Source organism: Felis catus, chromosome B4 (assembly GCF_018350175.1).
Source record: "Felis catus isolate Fca126 chromosome B4, F.catus_Fca126_mat1.0, whole genome shotgun sequence".
In the NCBI taxonomy this organism is placed as follows: Eukaryota; Metazoa; Chordata; class Mammalia; order Carnivora; family Felidae; genus Felis; species Felis catus.
In genome coordinates, this window is record NC_058374.1 from 20,347,204 (window position 1) to 20,365,154 (window position 17,951).

At 41.0% G+C, this 17,951-nt stretch overlaps 1 long non-coding RNA gene across 1 annotated transcript in view; it reads right to left on the minus strand.

Moving 5' to 3' along the window:
* Positions 1–17,951, minus strand: part of LOC123386463 — a 46,496-nt gene that overhangs the window by 1,847 nt on the left and 26,698 nt on the right. The window contains exon 6 of the long non-coding RNA XR_006600338.1: positions 16,535–16,629. This is a non-coding gene — a long non-coding RNA (uncharacterized LOC123386463). The remainder of the gene's footprint in view (positions 1–16,534; positions 16,630–17,951) is intronic.

The window sequence follows — 17,951 nt, forward strand, 5'->3', positions numbered from 1 at the left end:
AATCACTATGTTGTACACCCGAAACTAATGTAACATTGTGTTTCGACTATACTTCAATTTTTTTTAAAACGTCCAATAAGAAAATGTTTAAACCCTATCACCACTTATCGAAAAAATAATGAAATCATTTTATCTTACTTTCTGAGAAGTTAATAAAGATCATTATTATCTATCCTAAAGGTCCTCATTGCCGCTCTAGATCATAGCGAAGAACAGGAAAGATACAGAAAACGAAGTCCCCACTTCTGGGTAAAGATGAAAGGCATTTACTTCTCCCTCCTAAAATCGTGCTAAAATAACAGTAAAGGGATTTTTTTTTTAATCCAATGAAAGTAATGCCTTATTAAATTGGCAAAATATGAACATTCATGGTTTAAATCTGTTTTAAAATGAAATCTGAGCTAAGCATATACAGAACCCAAAAACATCTCTATAGACCCTGGTTGAAAACTTTGGAACGAGCTCTGTGATGGGGCTTTCTTCTCATCTCCAAGAAGACAGTGAACTTAGTAGCAAGAACTGGTCATCCAGGAACCACCAAATTCAGGCTCCAGTCCCAGCCCTGCCCTTGGCTGGCTTCGTGATAGCATGCTAGTCCCTTCCCATCTCGAGGCCTTGACTTCACCATGTGGGAAAGCAGAAGGCAGACCCCATATGATCTCCCACATCCCTTCCAATTTTGAGTGCTTCTTGTCTCAGTGCTAAAATCTTAGGCAAAATCAAGCAGAATCCTAAACTCAGCTCTTGCTGAACCCAACAGAAGTGACCCAGTTCACCCAAAGGGTTTCAATTAAAAAAACAAACTCAGGGGGCGCCCGGGTGGCTCCCTCGGTTGAGCGTCTGACTTCAGCTCAGGTCATGATCTCACACTCCGTGAGTTCCAGCCCCACATTGGGCTCTGTGCTGACAGCTCAGAGCCTGGAGCCTGCTTCAGATTCTGTGTCTCCCTCTGTCTCTGCCCCCCTCTGTCTCTGCCCCTCCCCCGCTCATGCTCTGTCTCTCTCTGCCTCAAAAATAAATAAAAACAGTAAAAAAAAAAAAAAAAACTCAGGGGGCTTCTGGGAAGATGGCGGCGCAGGAGGACGCTGGGCTCACTGCGTCCTGCGGATCACTTGGATTCCACCCACACCTGCCTAAATAACCCAGAAAATCACCAGAAGACTCGCAGAACGGATTCTCCGGAGCCAAGCGCAGACCAGAGGCCCACGGAAGAGGGTAGGAAGGGCGGCGAGGCGGTGCGCGCTCCACGGACTGGCGGGAGGGCCTGGCGGGAGGGAGCCGGGGTGGAGGGGCGGCCCGCCGGCCAAGCAGAGCCCCGAGTCTGGCTTGCAAAAGCGGAGGGGCTGGACAGAGTGTCTTCCGAAGGCGAGCGGGACTTAACAACTGGAAGGTTATAAGTTAACAGCTCTGCTCGAGAGCGGGAAGGCTGGAGGACAAAGGGAGGGAGAGTTGTTGAGCCCCGGAGGACAGAGCTCAGCTTGGCGGGGAACAAAGGCGCTCGCCAGCGCCATCTCCCTCGCCCATCCCCCAGCCGAAACCACAAAGGGAACCAGTTTCTGTCAGGGAACTTGCTGGCACCGCGCAAACACCCAACGCTGTGCTTCTGCGGATCCATCCCTCTGGCGGGTCGGACTCCCTCTGGTGCCGCAGGGTCCCTCCCTAAGCGGATCTCCGAAGGAGAAGCTAGCTGAGCCTGCCCCTCCTGCCCCCATGCACCTTGCCGATCCACCCCAGCTAATTCCCAACACCACACGCCTGGCAGGGTGCAAGTAGCCCAGACGGGCCACGCCACCCCACAGTGAATCCCGCCCCTAGGAGAGGGGAAGAGAAGGCACACACCAGTCTGACTGTGGCCCCAGCGGTGGGTTGGGGGCAGACATCAGGTCTGACTGCGGCCCCGCCCACCAACTCCAGTTATACACCACAGCACAGAGGAAGTGTCTTGCAGGTCCACACCACTCCAGGGACTATCCAAAATGACCAAACGGAAGAATTCCCCTCAGAAGTATCTCCAGGAAATAACAACAGCTAATGAGCTGATCAAAAAGGATTTAAATAATATAACAGAAAGTGAATTTAGAATAATAGTCATAAAATTAATCGCTGGGCTTGAAAACAGTATAGAGGACAGCAGAGAATCTGTTGCTACAGAGATCAAGGGACTCAGGAACAGTCAGGAGGAGCTGAAGAACGCTTTAAATGAAATGGAAAATAAAATGGAAACGACGACGGCTCGGATTGAAGAGGCAGAGGAGAGAATAGGTGAACTAGAAGATAAAGTTATGGAAAAAGAGGAAGCTGAGAAAAAGATAAAAAAAATCCAGGAGTATGAGGGGAAAATTAGAGAACTAAGTGATACACTAAAAAGAAATAATATACGCATAATTGGTATCCCAGAGGAGGAAGAGAGAGGGAAAGGTGCTCAAGGCATACTTGGAAGAAATAATAGCTGAGAACTTCCCTGAACTGGGGAAGGAAAAAGGCATTGAAATCCAAGAGGCACAGAGAACTCCCTTCAGACGTAACTTGAATCGATCTTCTGCACGACATATCATAGTGAAACTGGCAAAATACAAGGATAAAGAGAGAATTCTGAAAGCAGCAAGGGATGAACGTGCCCTCACGTATAAAGGGAGACCTATAAGACTCGTGACTGATCTCTCTTTTGAAACTTGGCAGGCCAGAAAGGATTGGTACAAGATCTTCAATGTGCTGAACAGAAAAAATATGCAGCCGAGAATCCTTTATCCAGCAAGTCTGTCATTTAGAATAGAAGGAGAGATAAAGGTCTTCCCAAATAAACAAAAACTGAAGGAATTTGTTACCACTAAACCAGCCCTACAACAGATCCTAAGGGGGATCCTGTGAGACCAAGTACCAGAGACATCGCTACAAGCATAAAACATACAGACATCACAATGACTCTAAACCCATATCTTTCTATAGTAACACTGAACGTAAATGGACTAAATGTGCCAACCAAAAGACATAGGGTATCAGAATGGATAGAAAAACAATACCCATCTATTTGCTGTCTGCAAGAGACTCATTTTAGACCTGAGGACACTTTCAGATTGAAAGTGAGGGGATGGAGAACTATTTGTCATGCTACTGGAAGTCAAAAGAAAGCTGGAGTAGCCATACTTATATCAGACAAACTAGACTTTAAATTAAAGGTTGTAACAAGAGATAAATAAGGGCATTGTATAATAATTACAGGGTCTATCCATCAAGAAGAACTAACAATTATAAATGTCTATGCGCCGAATATGGGAGCCCCCAAATATGTAAAACAATTACAACCATAAGCAACCTTATTGACAAGAATGTGGTAATTGCAGGGGACTTTAATACCCCACTTACAACAATGGATAGATCATCTAGACACATGGTCAATAAAGAAACAAGGGCCCTGAATGATACATTGGATCAGATGGACTTGACAGTTATATTTAGAACTCTGCATCCCAAAGCAACAGAATATACTTTCTTCTCGAGTGCACATTCTCCAAGATAGATCACATACTGGGTCACAAAGCAGCCCTTCATAAGTATACAAGAATTGAGATCATACCAGGCATACTTTCGGACCACAATGCTATGAAGCTTGAAATCAACCACAGGAAAAAGTCTGGAAAACCTCCGAAAGCATGGACGTTAAAGAACACCCTACTAAAGAATGAATGGGTCAACCAGGCAATTAGAGAAGAAATTAAAAAATATATGGAAACAAATGAAAATGAAAATACAACAATCCAAACGCTTTGGGATGCAGCGAAGGCAGTCCTGAGAGGAAAATACATTGCAATCCAGGCCTATCTCAAGAAACAAGAAAAATCCCAAATACAAAATCTAACAGCACACCTAAAGGAAATAGAAGCAGAGCAGCAAAGACACCCCAAACCCAGCAGAAGAAGAGAAATAATAAAGATTAGAGCAGAAATAAACGATATAGAATCTAAAAAAACTGTACAGCACATCAGTGAAACCAAGAGTTGGTTTTTTTAAAAAATAAACAAAATTGATAAACCTCTAACGAGGTTTCTCAAAAAGAAAAGGGAGATGACCCAAATAGATAAAATCATGAATGAAAATGGAATTATTACAACCAATCCCTCAGAGATACAAGCAATTATCAGGGAATAATATGAAAAATTATATGCCAACAAACTGGACAACCTGGTAGAAATGGACAAATTCCTAAACACCCACACCCTTCCAAAACTCAATCAGGAGGAAATAGAAAGCTTGAACAGACCCATAACCAGCGAAGAAATTGAATCAGTCATCAAAAATCTCCCAACAAATAAGAGTCCAGGACCAGATGGCTTCCCAGGGGAGTTCTACCAGACGTTTAAAGCAGAGATAATACCTATCCTTCTCAAGCTGTTCCAAAAAATAGAAAGGGAAGGAAAACTTCCAGACTCATTCTATGAAGCCAGTATTACTTTGATTCCTAAACCAGACAGAGACCCAGTACAAAAAGAGAACTACAGGCCAATATCCCTGATGAATATGGATGCAAAAATTCTCAATAAGATACTAGCAAATCAAATTCAACAGCTTATAAAAAGAATTATTCACCATGATCAAGTGGGATTCATTCCTGGGATGCAGGGCTGGTTCAACATTCGCAAATCAATCAACGTGATACATCACATTAATAAAAGAAAAGATAAGAACCATATGATCCTGTCAATCGATGCAGAAAAAGCATTTGACAAAATTCAGCATTCTTTCATAATAAAAACCCTCGAGAAAGTTGGGATAGAAGGAACATGCTTAAACATCATAAAAGCCATTTATGAAAAGCCCACAGCTAATATCATCCTCAATGGGGAAAAACTGAGAGCTTTCCCCTGAGAGCAGGAACATGACAGGGATGTCCACTCTCACCTCTGTTGTTTAACATAGTGTTGGAAGTGCTAGCATCAGTAATCAGACAACAAAAGGAAATCAAAGGCATCAAAATTGGCAAAGATGAAGTCAAGCTTTCGCTTTTTGCAGATGACATGATATTATACATGGAAAATCCGAGAGACTCCACCAAAAGTCTGCTAGAACTGTACATGAATTCAGCAAAGTCACAGGATACAAAATCAATGTACAGAAATCAGTTGCATTCTTATACACTAATAATGAAGCAACAGAAAGACAAATAAAGAAACTGATCCCATTCACAATTGCACCAAGAAGCATAAAATACCTAGGAATAAATCTAACCAAAGATGTACAAGATCTGTATGCTGAAAACTATAGAAAGCTTATGAAGGAAATTGAAGAAGATATAAAGAAATGGAAAAACATTCTGTGCTCAGGGGTTGGAAGAATAAATATTGTTAAAATGTCAATACTGCCCAAAACGATCTACACATTCAATGCAATCCCAATCAAAATTGCACCAGCATTCTTCTCAAAGCTAGAACAAGCAATCCTAAAATTCATATGGAACCACAAAAGGCCCCGAATAGCCAAAGTAATTTTGAAGAAGAAGACCAAAGCGGGAGGCATCACAATCCCAGACTTTAGCCTCTACTACAAAGCTGTAATCATCAAGACAGCATGGTATTGGCACAAAAACAGACACATAGACCAATGGAATAGAATAGAAACCCCAGAACTAGACCCACAAAAGTATAGCCAACTAATCTGACAAAGCAGGAAAGAATATCCAATGGAAAAAAGACAGTCTTTTTAACAAATGGTGCTGGGAGAACTGGACAGCAACATGCAGAAGAATGAAACTAGACCACTTTCTTACACCATTCACAAAAATAAACTCAAAATGGATAAAGGACCTGAATGTGAGACAGGAAACCATCAAAACCCTAGAGGAGAAAGCAGGAAAAGACCTCTCTGACCTCAGCCGCAGCAATTTCTTACTTGACACATCCCCAAAGGCAAGGGAATTAAAAGCAAAAATGAACTATTGGGACCTCTTGAAGATAAAAAGCTTCTGCACCGCAAAGGAAGCAATCAACAAAACTAAAAGGCAACCAACGGAATGGGAAAAGATATTTGCAAATGACATATCGGACAAAGGGCTAGTATCCAAAATCTATAATGAGCTCACCAAACTCCACACCCAAAAAACAAATAACCCAGTGAAGAAATGGGCAGAAAACATGAATAGACACTTCTCTAAAGAAGACATCCAGATGGCCAACAGGCACATGAAAAGATCCTCAACATCACTCCTCATCAGGAAAATACAAATCAAAACCACTCTCAGATACCACCTCATGCCAGTCAGAGTGGCCAAAATGAACAAATCAGGAGACTATAGATGCTGGCGAGGATGTGGAGAAACGGGAACCCTCTTGCACTATTGGTGGGAATGCAAACTGGTGCAGCCGCTCTGGAAAACAGTGTGGAGGTTCCTCAAAAAATTAAAAATAGACCTACCCTATGACCCAGCAATAGCACTGCTAGGAATTTACCCAAGGGATACAGGAGTACTGATGCATAGGGGCACTTGTACCCCAAGGTTTATAGCAGCACTCTCAACAATAGCCAAATTGTGAAAAAAGCCTAAATGTCCATCAACTGATGAATGGATAAAGAAATTGTGGTTTATATACACAATGGAGTACTACGTGGCAATGAGAAAGAATGAAATATGGCCCTTTGTAGCGACGTTGGATGGAACTGGAGAGTGTTATACTAAGTGAAATAAGCCATACAGAGAAAGACAGATACCATATGGTTTCACTCTTATGTGGATCCTGAGAAACTTAACAGGAACCATGGGGGAGGGGAAGGAAAAAAAAAAAAGAGGTTAGAGTGGGAGAGAGCCAAAGCATAAGAGACTCTTAAAAACTGAGAACAGGGGCGCCTGGGTGGCTCAGTCGGTTAAGCGTCCGACTTCAGCTCAGGTCACGATCTCGTGGTCTGTGAGTTCGAGCCCCGCGTCGGGCTCTGGGCTGATGGCTCAGAGCCTGGAGCCTGTTTCGGATTCTGTGTCTCCCTCTCTCTCTGACCCTCCCCCGTTCATGCTCTGTCTCTCTCTGTCTCAAAAATAAATAAACGTTAAAAAAAAATAAAAAAAAAAAACTGAGAACAAACTGAGGGTTGATGGGGGGTGGGAAGGAGGGGAGGAGAGGTGATGGGCATTGAAGAGTGCATCTTTTGGGATGAGCACTGGGTGTTGTATGGAAACCAATTTGACAATAAATTTCATATATTAAAAAAATAAATAATAAAAATAAAATTAAATAAATAAATAAATAAATAAACTCACATGGGCGCCTAAGTAGCTCAGTTGGTTAAGTGCCCAACTCTTGATTTCAGCTCAGGTCATGATCTCGAGGTTGGTGAGATCAGACCTAGATCTGAGCTGACTGAGCAGAATCTGCCTGGGCTTCTCTTTCTCTCTCTCTCTCTCTCTCTCTCTCTCTCTCTCTCTCTCTCTCCTCCTTCCCTGCTTGTGTGCATGCTCTGTCTCTTGTTCTCTCACTGTCTCCCTCAGAATAAGGGAGCAGAGAGAGAGAGAGACAGAGCAAAAGCAGGGGAGGAGCAGAAAGAAAGGGAGACACAGAATCCAAAGCAGGCTCCAAGCTCTGAACTGTCAGCACAGAGAGCCCAATGCAGGGCTCGAACCTATGTACCATGCGATCATGACCCAAGCTGAAGTTGGACGCTTAACCAACTGAGCCACCCAGGCACCCCATATTCGTGTCATTTCTTAATTACATTTAAAAGAGTGTTCCTCTGCTGGGATGAGTTCTTTAAGTTTCCTCGTTCTCTTTCCCATTCTCTTATGAATTATTCTAATCTTCACTATCTGTTGTTTTAACATAACTTTTCTCTTTGGTAATGACCCGAGGCTAGCAGCTGTAGCTGAGAATCTAAGCTTGGCCCACTTACAAACCAGATTCAGATTACAAACCAGAATCCATGATTGGCCCAGTGCCAAGATCAACCCCAACAATCTCCTTTACTTTCATTTTGGCTGTTACAGATAACAATAACCAAGGGTTGTATATTTAGCTTGTTTCTTGTTACTCTGAAATTCTGTATGCATCTAGTGAGCCAGGTCCTTGGAACTGGATCCATCATTTCTAAGTTCCATTGTTAACTTTGACCTCCAGTAACCGATGGCAGAACTGCAATTCTATACCATGCGTGACCTTGAAGTCATCCAGGAATCAAAGGTTCATCGTTCCACACCCTCTCATCCTTCCTCTTTCCAAAACACAACTTTCAGTGATTTCTGTGAGCCCTTTTCAGGAATTATCAAACCTAAGGTGGCCTTGAGAGCCCCTGAACTTGTAATTGATTTCAGAAGTGAGGTGGTCTTATGCACTATTTCATCCAACTTCTCAAACACCAAAGCAAGAAATGGAAAATAGCAAGTTGGAAGAAACAGAAACTATGTAGGAAGAAGAAAATTTAAAAAGATAACTCAGAGAGATAAGATATTGCACCACAAGACAAGAATAGAATAGTCTAAAAAATGAGATATCAGGAAAAATAAAGCTGTTAGAAGTTATAAATATGTTATCAGAGGGTAAAAAAGTCAGTAGAAACATTGAAAACTGACACTGAGGACATTTCTCAGAAAGAAGAGCAAAAAATATATAAGGATGTTAAAGTGAGAGTTGGATTTCCAAACAACTATACAGTACTGGAAAATGTGTTAAAGAAAATATTTTGTGATAAATAACATTTGCCTGAGCATTTTAAAGGAGAATTTTAGGAGAACAAATGTAACCCACAAATAGAAAAAGGAACAAATGGGGGATAAAATCTAATAATAGAAGGACTGATTAAATTGTGAAGTACTCTGTGATCACTCAAAGATATGATCATTAAAACCTGGGGCATGTGGCTGGCTTGATCACGTTGGATCAAGCATCCAACTCTTGATCTCAGCTCAGGTCATGATCTCACAGTTCGTGAGATCAAGCCCCAAGTCACTTTGAGCTCTGCACTGACAACACAGAGTTTGCTTGGGATTCGCTCTCCCCTGCCCTTCCCCTGCTCCTCTTTCTCTCCTCTCTCTCTCTCTCTCTCTCTCTCTCTCTCTCTCAAATAAATAAATAGACTTAAAAAAAAAAAAAAAAAGAAAGAAACTCAGGGGCGCCTGGGTGGCTCAGTCAGTTAAGCGTCCAACCTCAGCTCAGGTCATGATCTCACAGCTGGTGAGTTCGAGCCCCATGTTGGGCTCTGTGCTGAAGCTCGAGCCTACACCCTGCTTCAGATTTTGTGTCTCCCTCTCTCTGACCCTCCCCTGCTCACATTCTGTATGTCTGTCTCTCTCAAAAATAAACAAACATTAAAAAAATTTTTAATAAAAAAAGAAACTTAATGACAGGAAGACATATGAAAGTGTATTGACTTAAAAATTCAAGTAACAAAAAAAATTCAAGTAACAAGACAGTATGTTTAATATGATCTTATTGTAAAATATATTTTATCTATGGCTATGTGCATTTAGTCATTTTTTAAAGAAAAAAAATACACAACAAAGAAGTAACCATTTTTGTCCTCAAGTAGTAGGAATGTCAGTGATATTTTTCGATTTTTTTATATTTTCCAAGTTTTCTGCAATAAACAAATACTTTTGTAAAGAGGAAAAGTATTCTTTATTTTTTAGTTTTCCTTCCTTCCTCTCATTTATTTTTTGAAGAGATAGAGAGTGAGCCAGGGAGAGGGGCAGAGGGAGGGAGAGAGAGAGAGAGAGAGAGAGAGAGAGAGAGAGAGAGAGAACCTTAAGCAGGCTCTACTCTCAGCACAGAGCCCAACGAGGGGCTCAGTCCCATGACCCTGAGATCATGACCTGAGCCAAAATCAACAGTCAGACGCTCAACCAACTAAGCCACCCTGAAAACGTATTCCTTTAAAAGGTACGGTGCATGGGAGAACTTGCCCTCTCCCGTCTTCTTATGGTCATCTCCCGGAGCAAATGGTTCACATTATACTTTTCAACCCCACTATCTCCACACTCTTCTAACCACCCTATCACACCTCCTAATTTTGCATCCCATCACCTCTCACTTCATCTCCTCCCACATCCACTTTTTCACCTTTAATCTCATATATAAACAACTAAAAACCCTCTAAAAGGCCCTGGTGTAGTTCTTTGGTATTTCACTCAACACTCCGCAGACAACAAGCATGAAATAAATACTTATTGAAGAAATAAATAAATGTGAGAGAAAATGGAGATCTAGTAGTGACAGGACTCAAGAAGCACAAAGGCTTCATGGAGGTTGCAAGACATGAACTTGGCCTTGAGGAAGAGCTAAAACGTGGGTGGCTCGCAAGGACGGCAAGCAGGTATGCCAGAAGAGTCAAGAGCATGGGAGAAGAGGTAGACCCAGCCACGTAGCCTCAGGAGACATACAACCAACTTGTCTGGTTGGAGTGCAAGTGGAAGGTTGGAAATGGTACAGAGTAAGTTTGGGGATGTCGAGGCTAGTGTCAAGCTGAGCTTTTACTCAATGGTAGTGGTTCTGGGATTTTGGCAGGAAACTTGGTATAACAGCTTGTGACACCCCAGTTCCAGAGTCTCCATCTTAGCAGATCTGGGGTGGGACCCAAGATTTTGCAGTTGTCATATATTCCCAGGTAAGACTGGATGCACATTAGAACCATCTAAAAAGGTTTTTGGAAAAACCAAAGCCAGGGACTTACCCCTCAGAGATTTTAATTTCATTGGTCTAACGTGGGACCTGAGCACCAGTATGTTTATTTTTAATAACCCAGATGATTAACGTATGCAACCAGGGTTTTTAATCTTTATTACTGCTTGTGTAAGCAAGAAGAGCCCTCCATGATTTTTTTTTAATTTTTTTTCAACGTTTTTTATTTATTTTTGGGACAGAGAGAGACAGAGCATGAATGGGGGAGGGGCAGAGAGAGAGAGGGAGACACAGAATCGGAAACAGGCTCCAGGCTCTGAGCCATCAGCCCAGAGCCCGACGCGGGGCTCGAACTCACGGACCGCGAGATCCGTGACCTGGCTGAAGTCGGACGCTTAACGACTGCGCCACCCAGGCGCCCCTCTCCATGATTTTTAAAAGAGGGGATGTTAACATGGGATTTATTAATTACACAATTAACACATGATCAATGTCAAAAGATGAGAAATTACAAAGAAAACATCTAAATTATCTAAAATCCCACTACTAAGAACAACTACTGTTAATGTGTTAGAATAAAACTTCCTGATCTTTCCCATGCAAGCATATGCATAAAGATATATGTTTACAAAAATGGGATCATATTTGCTGATTGCTTTTTTTCATTTGCTAATACACAATGAACAACTTCCACAGCAATAAACGTAAGTATAAATCATAATTTACGATGGCTGCATGCTACTTCATCAGAAGAATGTGCTATGGTTTCTTTAACCAATAATAGAGACGATTTTATGATTGTAGAGGGTGGGCCATACCATATGGGGTCAAAGACAAAGCACAGGACTTTGGTTCTACTCTTGGCTTTGCCACTCGCAAAGTGAACTTAGACAAATCAAAATCTCTGCATGAAATTTTAAAGTCCTCAGCAAGGGTATTACCACAAGAAACACAATTTGAACAAAGAAATCATAGGACTTGTTGACTGGTTACATATAGGAATTACAGAAAAATATTTTAAATACGTAAATTGATAGTAGACAAAGAAACAACTTTCACTTTTTTTTTCTGTCGCTTTTCAAAAATCCCAAGATCAGGGTGCCTGGGTGGATCAGTCGGTTAAGCTTCTGGCTCTTGACTTCGGCTCAGGTCATGATCTCAAGGTTTGAATTTGAGCCCTGAGTCAGGCTTGGGGCTCTGCACTAACAGTGCAGAACCTACTTGGGATTCTCTCTCTCTCACCCTCTCTCTGCCCTTCCCCAACCTGTTCCCCCCCCCCCCCTGTCTCTCAAGAAAAAAACCAAAAAAACAAAAAAACAAAACCCAAGATCAGAATTAACATACTTTGAAAAACAGAGAGGAGGGGTGCCTGGGTGGCTCAGTCAGGTTAAGTGTCTGACTTCGACTCAGGTCATGAACTCATGGTTCATGAGTTCGAGCCCCTGGGCGGGCTCTGTGCTCACAGCTCAGAGCCTGGAGCCTGCTTTAGATTCTGTGTCTCCTTCTCTCTCTGTTCTTCCACTGCTCGCTCGTGCTCTCTCTCTCTCTCTCTCAAAAGTAAATAAATATTTTAAAATTTTTTTTCAGAAAAGCAGAGAGGATCATGATAGGGATATGTATTCTTTCCTTCTCTAAGTCATAATACTTTCTGGAAGTTGTAGTGGCAGTCTTACCTAATCTATGAAGCCTGCTGTGATTTTTACCCTCTGATTTCCTGTTACACTATAGTCTAACACATGGCTTAGCCTTGAATCACAGAGTCTTTTATCCTTTCCCAATTATTGGTCTTTTTTTTCCCCAGCTAGAATGAAACTCCCTAAGTACACAGATGCTCCCCGCCCCCCCACGCCCACCATTACTTCTAATACTTACTTTCTGGGGCCATAGTGCCTGATGTAGTACAGAATATATAACTATCTGTTAGGAACATTTGTTGATCTTCAATTTTGCAATTCAGGGATCTGATTGGTAGACCACTCTAGTTTCTGAGGCATATTCTGTGTCCCCAAAGGCAAATCTCTAAGAATCCTTAAATTTACAAATATGTCAAAGACAGCCACTTCAATTTAGACAGTTTCTAAATAATCTGGCATTTAAGGTTTTCCCTCTTCCATTGGCTCTAGAAATCTAAGCTCCCCAAAGCCTCTCTTTTCCTATTTTTCGCCAACTGACAGCTGCAATGACTTCCAGAGTTCATGTCAGTACACAAATCATACTACCATGGAAATCTGCAGTTCAGTGTATTTGGTGAGCTCATTACACAATAAAACTTGAGGTCAGAGATTAAATTCTATTTCCCAGAAAACAAAACTTGGTTTGACAATATGCGACCAACAGTCTTTTCAATAAAATACTTACACATGGCAAATGTTGCTTCTGAGGTAGTCAAAACATTTTTTTCATTTTGTTACCATTTGGTTATAAATGCAACAAACCTCATTTTTTTTATTTTTTTACATTTATTTATTTTTGAGAAACAGAGTGAGACAAAGTGTGAGGGGGGGAGGGGCAGAGAGAAAAGGAGACCTAGAATCTGAAGCAGGCTCCAGCTCTGAGCAAGCGGTCAGCACAGAGCCTGATGCGGGGCTCGAACCCACAAACTGTGAGATCATGACCTGAGCTGAAGTCAGACGTTCAACTGAGTGAGCCACCCAGGTGCCCCACAGACCTCATATTTTTACTTTTTCCTGAAAATTATACAGAGAAGGAGTGAGTGCTTTTTCTTTCTTAGTTTATATTAACATGGAACTCTTAAATATGAAATCTATCAACTTGCTCAGACTGTCTAATGTCCTCGAGGTTGGCAATTTTTCAAATGTAATTTCTTATAAAGAAAAAAAAGAAATCAACTGCAGTCTTTTATTCTTTCTTACTTCCTGCCTTCTCTTTCTTTCAACATCTAGTGCTTACTATGTACCCCTACTCTGTCAGGCACTATACAAACAATACAGTCTAATCATGGAGACAAATAGAAACCAGAGACTGGGGGCACCTGGGTAGCTCAGTCAGTTAGTGGTTCCACTCAATTTCAGTTCAGGTCATGATCTCACGGTTCACGGGTTCGAGCCCATGTTGGGCTGTGTACTGACAGCACGGAGCCTGCTTGAGAGTCTCTCTCTCTCCCTCTACCACTCATGCTTGCTCTCTCTCTGTCTTAAAAAAAAGAAAAAGAAAAAAGAAACCAGAGATTGTGAATTGGCAGCTCTCAGATCTCTTGTGACCACACAGATGAGTTTGGTTGGCCATACAATATCTTTGTCTTTTTTTTTTAATGTTTATTTATTTATTTTATGTAATCTCCACACCCAAAGTGGGGCTCAAACTCACAATCTCAAAATCAGGAGTTCACATGCTCTTCTGACTGAGCCAGCCAGGTGCCCCACCATGTCTTTTTTTGTTTGAATTCTTTCCCCACCTTTTCAGACCAAGTCATTTCCTATAAAAAGCCAAGGTTCCGGGTTATATGAAAAACTGGAAAATCCAGGAGCACTGAGCCCCTCACTCCCTCAAAAGAACAACTGACACACCCTCGTGGGAACTGCCTTGGTTAGAGACATAGAGCTCTTCTCAGTCCACACGTGATCTCCCCAGCTCAGCACTAAGTTTGCAACTACTCTATTGAACAGTAACAGAAATAATCAATGCATGGTTACCAATGGCAGCAAAGGCTATAAAGGGAAAACACACAGCTTGAGAGAATGTGATTTAGGCTGAGGTTCAAAGATGGTTTCTTGGAGGACCTTTTTTTTTTTTTTTTAATGTTTATTTATTTTTGAGAGAGATAGAGGGCAAGAGGGGGAGGTGCAGAAACGAGAGGGGGTCAGAGGATCTGAAGCGGGCTCTGTGCTGACAGCAGAGCCCGACAGGGGGCTGGAACCCATGAACCGTGGGTCACCGCCTGAACCAAAGATGGCCGCTCAACTGGTTGAGCCACCCAGGTGCCCCCAAGTACATGACATTTTTAGCCTTGCTCAATATTGACACTCACCTTTTATGAAGTATTTATCCAAATAGTAATAAGTACCATTCATTGAGTGTATTGGTGCCTCTCTTTCTCTCTCAAAAATAAAAACATTAAAAAAATAAATGTTTTAAAAAAGAAATATAACTTTATTTTCTACACCTTAACTTAATTTTCATTATGACTCCTCATTCCACTAATCTGACAGGTAATATTAACCTGTTAGAATTTCCCATCCCCTTCCCTGTTGTGCCAAGATGCCAGGGAACTTGGCATTGGAGAAGTGATTTACTTCTCAGAGTACCAAATACAGTTTTTAAAATCTCACATTTGGGGGCCTGGGTGGCTCAATTAGCGTCTGAATCTTGGTTTTAGCTCACGTCATGTTCTCACAGTTCATGGGTTTGAGCCTCGTATCAGGCTCCTAATAAATCATTTTTTAAAAATCATACAAAAAGATATGAGATCTTGCCATTTACAACAACATGGATGGGCCTAGAGAGTATTATACCAAGTGAAATAAGTCAGACAGGGAAAGACCAATATCATGTGATTTCACTCATACGTGGAATCTAAAAAACAAAACAAATGAACGAAAAAACGAGAAAAGCTGAAACAGACCCATAAATACAGAGAAGTAGTGGTTGCCAGAGGGGAGAGGGTGGGGGATGGAGGAAATGGGTGAAGGGAAGTGGGAGGTACAGGCTTCCAGGTATGGAATGAGTCAGTCATGGGGATGAAAGGCATAGCATAGGGACTATAGTCAATGCTATTGTTAACAATGTTGCATGGTGACAGACAGTAGCTACACTTGGGGGGAGCATAGCATAACATTTGAGTTATCAAATCACTATGTTGTACACCTGAAACTAATGTAACATCACGTGTCTCCTATACCTCAATACAACATGAACGAATACATACATATATAATAAAGCGTGTCTCCTATACCTCAATACAACATGAACAAATACATACATACATAATAAAGTACAAACTAAAGCATGTTAAAGAATAGATTATTTGAATAACAAAGATACCTGTAATGTAGTTTTAAAACATAACAAAAGGAAGTAAGCGTCAAGAAAAAAGAAGCTCATTCGGTCAAGCGGCCAACTCTTGATTCTGGCTCAGGTCTTGATCTCACGGTTTGTGATACCGAGCCCCGCATCAGGCTCTGCACTGTCAGCGTGGATTCTATATCTCCTCTCTCTGGGCCCCTTTTGCCGCTCACAGGCTCTCTCTCTCTCTCTCTCTCTCTCTCTCTCTCTCTCTCTTTCTCTCTCAAAATAAATACACGAAGGAAGGAAGGAAGGAAGGAAGGAAGGAAGGAAGGAAGAAGAAAGAAAGAAAGAAAGAAAGAAAGAAAGAAAGAAAGAAAGAAAGAAAGAAAGAAAATATTTCTAAGAATGGAGAACATTTTGTTCTTAGCACCCAAACAGCCAATGGGAGGAGGAAACTTGGGTGTCTCAGAAAAGAAAAAATATACAATTCCTTTATGGGAATCTTATTTACCAATTAAGTTGAGTCTCTTGGAAACAGTAATATTTAAATGATTGGAGAATAACAGCTTAATGGAGAACAGAATGAGGTAACAGAGATACTGAAGTTACAACAACAGTGTGATAAAGTTCTTTGAGATTCATGAAAAATGAAAAGAAAATCTGGTGTATTTGTTTCTTTAAAACGATTTTGAGGAGTGTAGGAAAAATTTGTATGTGGTAGTTTGGTCATTTTATTCCCATTTATAGCTATTACAGAAATTGGAAACTTCAAGACCAGATATATATTTAGGGATGAATAACACTGCCATTTAGTAAATTATTACCGCTGTTAATCCAAATCAACTGAAATTGTTCCTTGAAAGTCGGAGCTAACTGAAGTCAGAGATAGTATAAAGGCATTAACAAAATTAAAAGGCAAATTTTGTCAGCAAGTAAAATCAAATCAAACAAGCAATTCTCAAGGCTCAGAAATAGTTACTGACCTGGCAGAAACCTAGTTCAAGAAGCAAATGACGTAAGGAATTCATGGTTGAACCATCAAGCCTTGCCACGCTAACTCCTACTGATGATGGGGTGCCTTTTGAAAAAAAGGGGGAAAAAAGAGAGAGAGAAAGAGAGAGAATTGTGTTAAAAACTGCTTTCCTATGATCATCTTGTAAGAAAAAGAAAATGCCTATTTACTGAATGAAGTACATCTAAGAATACCTATCATTTCAATGACAAGAAAGATCATGACAATAATAATTAAATTGTATGCACGCGAATTTCAGAGAAAGCCCAGGAAAAAAGAAGCGTAGTTAATCAGCCTTAATCTTGTTCTAAGGTTACCGCCCCAGTAGGTTTAAACGCTAAGCCCTTTGGGAGCCACATCAACTGCTCAGGATGGTTCAAGTGCATTGTCACTGTGATGAATAAACGGCACCCTTCTGACCTGAAAGAGTTAATAAGATTCCCCTCCCCACAAAAGTGGGAGACCCCTGAGATATTATCTGGCCCTGGAAAGAAAAGAACTCATTTGTTCCCAAAGTTTTCTACTCATAAAGCCCAGCAAAGACCCCTTCTTCTTTCTACATCCTACCCCCATGCCTGCCTACCCTAAAAACCATATTTTGTAAACCAAAATTTCAAACCATAAGGCTGGCTTTTCTCATGAGGCAAAGAAAAAAAAAACCTCTGTGATTAATGCTTTGGCTAAAAGCATAGAATATAAAATGGGGAGATTATTTATGGTTCTTCTCTTTAGGAGCTAATAGAGTCAGACGTTAGCCTAAAAGGTTGGAAATCCTACAGTGAGATTTTTTTTTTCCCAACAGATAAAAGTGGCTTCTGGAAAGCAGCATAAATACTGTCTGCAGTAAGCCATAAGCACTAATAATTTTGCTATAAGTGCCCAGTCAAAAGGAGATGAACATTTTAAATGTTATTAAAAAATGGACAGCATATTATCTTGAAAGCCACAGTGAAATACTAACCTAAGTGACAAGCATTGCCATGTTTTAAGATGGACAGTGGTTGGAGGGATTTACCAGGCCACTCTCCCATACAGTCAAATCACATTCAGTAGCACAAAATGTAACACAGATTGAATTTTCAATTTCTCGTTATATTTTCCCCAAGACTGCTACATTTCTTTTTTCCTAAACTGTTCATTCTTCTTTGGCTAATTCTGTTTGAAAGACCTGCTTTGCTAATTATCCAAGATAATCCTATCCAAGACAGGAAAGAAAACATAAAGCTTGACTTCACCACCTTTGACATCATTAAAACTTAATTTGGCAGAGAGAGGTTTTGTGGTTTTGTTTGCTTGTTTGTTTGTTTTTTTTTTTTTAAGTAGGGTATTTCCAGTGAAAAGCTCTTGGCATTTTTGTTCCCTTTTTATTTTTTTAAAGTCTTTTTTTA